Source organism: Ascidiella aspersa, chromosome 5, assembly GCF_963924565.1.
Source record: "Ascidiella aspersa chromosome 5, kaAscAspe10.2, whole genome shotgun sequence".
Lineage (NCBI taxonomy): Eukaryota > Metazoa > Chordata > Ascidiacea > Phlebobranchia > Ascidiidae > Ascidiella > Ascidiella aspersa.
Window position 1 is genome coordinate 8,713,911 of NC_139451.1, and position 2,500 is coordinate 8,716,410.

Consider the following 2,500-nt stretch of genomic DNA (forward strand, 5'->3'; position numbering starts at 1 on the left):
AAGTCAGAGGTTCGAAGACGATCAGATACCGTCCTAGTTCTGACTATAAACGATGCCAACTAGCGATCGGGGGGCGTTAGTTTTACGACCTCTCCGGCAGCTTGCGGGAAACCAAAGTCTTTGGGTTCCGGGGGAAGTATGGTTGCAAAGCTGAAACTTAAAGGAATTGACGGAAGGGCACCACCAGGAGTGGAGCCTGCGGCTTAATTTGACTCAACACGGGAAATCTCACCCGGCCCGGACACAGTGAGGATTGACAGATTGAGAGCTCTTTCTTGATTCTGTGGGTGGTGGTGCATGGCCGTTCTTAGTTGGTGGAGCGATTTGTCTGGTTAATTCCGATAACGAACGAGACTCTGGCTTGCTAACTAGTTACGCGACCCAATCGGTCGGCGTCTAACTTCTTAGAGGGACTAGTGGCGTTTAGCCACACGAGATTGAGCAATAACAGGTCTGTGATGCCCTTAGATGTTCGGGGCCGCACGCGCGCTACACTGACCGGATCAGCATGTGCTCGCCTTGGCCGACAGGTCTGGGTAACCCGCTGAACCCCGGTCGTGCTAGGGATAGGGAATTGCAATTATTTCCCTTGAACGAGGAATTCCCAGTAAGCGCGAGTCATTAGCTCGCGTTGATTACGTCCCTGCCCTTTGTACACACCGCCCGTCGCTACTACCGATTGAATGGTTTAGTGAGGTCCTCCGATTGGACCTGGCGCGGCCGGCAACGGTCGAGCCGGCGTCCGAGAAGACGATCTAACTTGATCATTTAGAGGAAGTAAAAGTCGTAACAAGGTTTCCGTAGGTGAACCTGCGGAAGGATCATTAACGGTCTCGCAAACGCTTCGGCGAACGCGAAACTCGGACAAGCGAGAGAAAAAGTTTTTGCTACCCGGCGCCCGACCCGCGAGGAGCGGCGCGCCGGCCGGCGATTCGGTCACCCGGTAATGTTTGCGCGTCGAGTGCCGCGGTGCCGCGCGCTCCGGCTTCAAGCGTCGGCCTGGCCGACCGCTCGGCGCGGTATATTTTGTCACCCTTTAGTGCGAGGCACTGTGCGAGCGAAACAATCGTGGATGGCTCTTGGCGGTGGATCACTCGGCTCGTGAGTCGATGAAGGACGCAGCTAGCTGCGTGAATTAGTGTGAATTGCAGGACACATTGAGCATCGACGTTCTGAACGCAAATTGCGGCCTCGGGTCAATCCCGGGGCCGCGCCCGCCTCAGGGTCGCGTTGCAAACGTTCCGCGCGGGGATTTCTCCGCGCGGCTGCTGCGGCGTCGGACGCGCGAGCGCCCGTCCCGCTCAAGACAGCACGGCACGATGTGCGACGATCGCGACCAGAATCCCGCGCGGCGGCGGCGAGTCGACCTCGAAGAGGCCAACGGCTGGCGGCTCAAGGGCGGGAATCGAGGTGCGCGGCGGCGCGCGGCGCCGACGGCGAGCGCGGAACGGGAAGAATAGTCCCGGTCCTTACTTTCGGCCTGAGGTCGGACGAGGCTACCCGCTGAATTTAAGCATATTACTAAGCGGAGGAAAAGAAACTAACGAGGATTCCCTCAGTAACGGCGAGTGAAGCGGGATGTGCCCATCGCCGAATCCGCGCGCTTTTGGAGTGCGCGGAATTGTGGCGTACGGAATTCGTCACGGCGCGCTTCGCCGGTCGCCCGCGTCCTTCTGATCGAGGCCTTTTCCCAGAGCGGGTGTCAGGCCCATGGCGGCGACAGGCGGGCGCGCTACGGCGTCTTCCCAGAGTCGGGTTGTTTGGGAATGCAGCCCAAAGCGGGTGGTAAACTCCATCTAAGGCTAAATACGGTCACGAGACCGATAGCGAACAAGTACCGTGAGGGAAAGTTGAAAAGCACTTTGAAGAGAGAGTTAAAGAGTACGTGAAACCGTCGAGAGGCAAACGGGAGGGCCTGTCGGGTCGCCCGGTCGCTTTCAGCCGGCCCCCTGTCGGCGACGTTGTCGTGCGGACCCTCACGGGCCGCCGGCGGCGCCGCCCGATCGGGGACCAGCGCACTAGCGCCGGGCGAAGGCCGCGACCGTCTGGACGGCGGCGAGAAGGCCGCGCGCAAGGTAACCCGGCCTCGGTCGGGTACTATAGGCGCGCGTGTCCGTCGGCCCGCCGTTCGGGCGAGGAGAGATCGCCGCGTCTGCCCTTCGGGGCCGAGCGCCCGTTGCCGGCTGGGGCGTCGTGGGTCGGGGACTGTTCTCAGTGCCCAGCCTCTTCGTCTCGGTCGCGCTTCCGGTGTCGTTTCGCGAGGCGCACGGGGTCCGCGGCTGAAGTCAGCCACCTTCCCGACCCGTCTTGAAACACGGACCAAGGAGTCTAACGTGAGCGCGAGCCACGGGGCAGTACGAAACCCATGGGCGCAGTGAAAGTGAATGTCGGCGCGGTCCGGCGGAGGTGAGACGTCGTCGTTCGCGGCGGCCGCATCACCGGCCGATCTCGTCCGCTTTGCCGGAGAGGTCGAGCGAGAGCGTTCGCGTTGGGACCCGAA

General features: G+C 61.2%; 2 non-coding genes and 1 pseudogene across 2 annotated transcripts in view; all 3 read left to right on the forward strand.

The window, feature by feature from the left end:
- Positions 1-827, forward strand: part of LOC146142477 (small subunit ribosomal RNA) — a 1,811-nt gene extending 984 nt beyond the window's left edge. The window contains exon 1 of the ribosomal RNA XR_014500127.1: positions 1-827. This exon is cut by the window's left edge and continues 984 nt beyond it. This is a non-coding gene — a ribosomal RNA (small subunit ribosomal RNA).
- Positions 828-1,074: 247 nt separating this feature from the next.
- On the forward strand, positions 1,075-1,228 carry LOC146142478 (5.8S ribosomal RNA). Its single transcript, XR_014499106.1, has one exon. It is a non-coding gene; the product is annotated as a 5.8S ribosomal RNA (ribosomal RNA).
- Positions 1,229-1,476: 248 nt separating this feature from the next.
- Positions 1,477-2,500, forward strand: part of LOC146142479 (large subunit ribosomal RNA) — a 3,679-nt pseudogene continuing 2,655 nt past the window's right edge.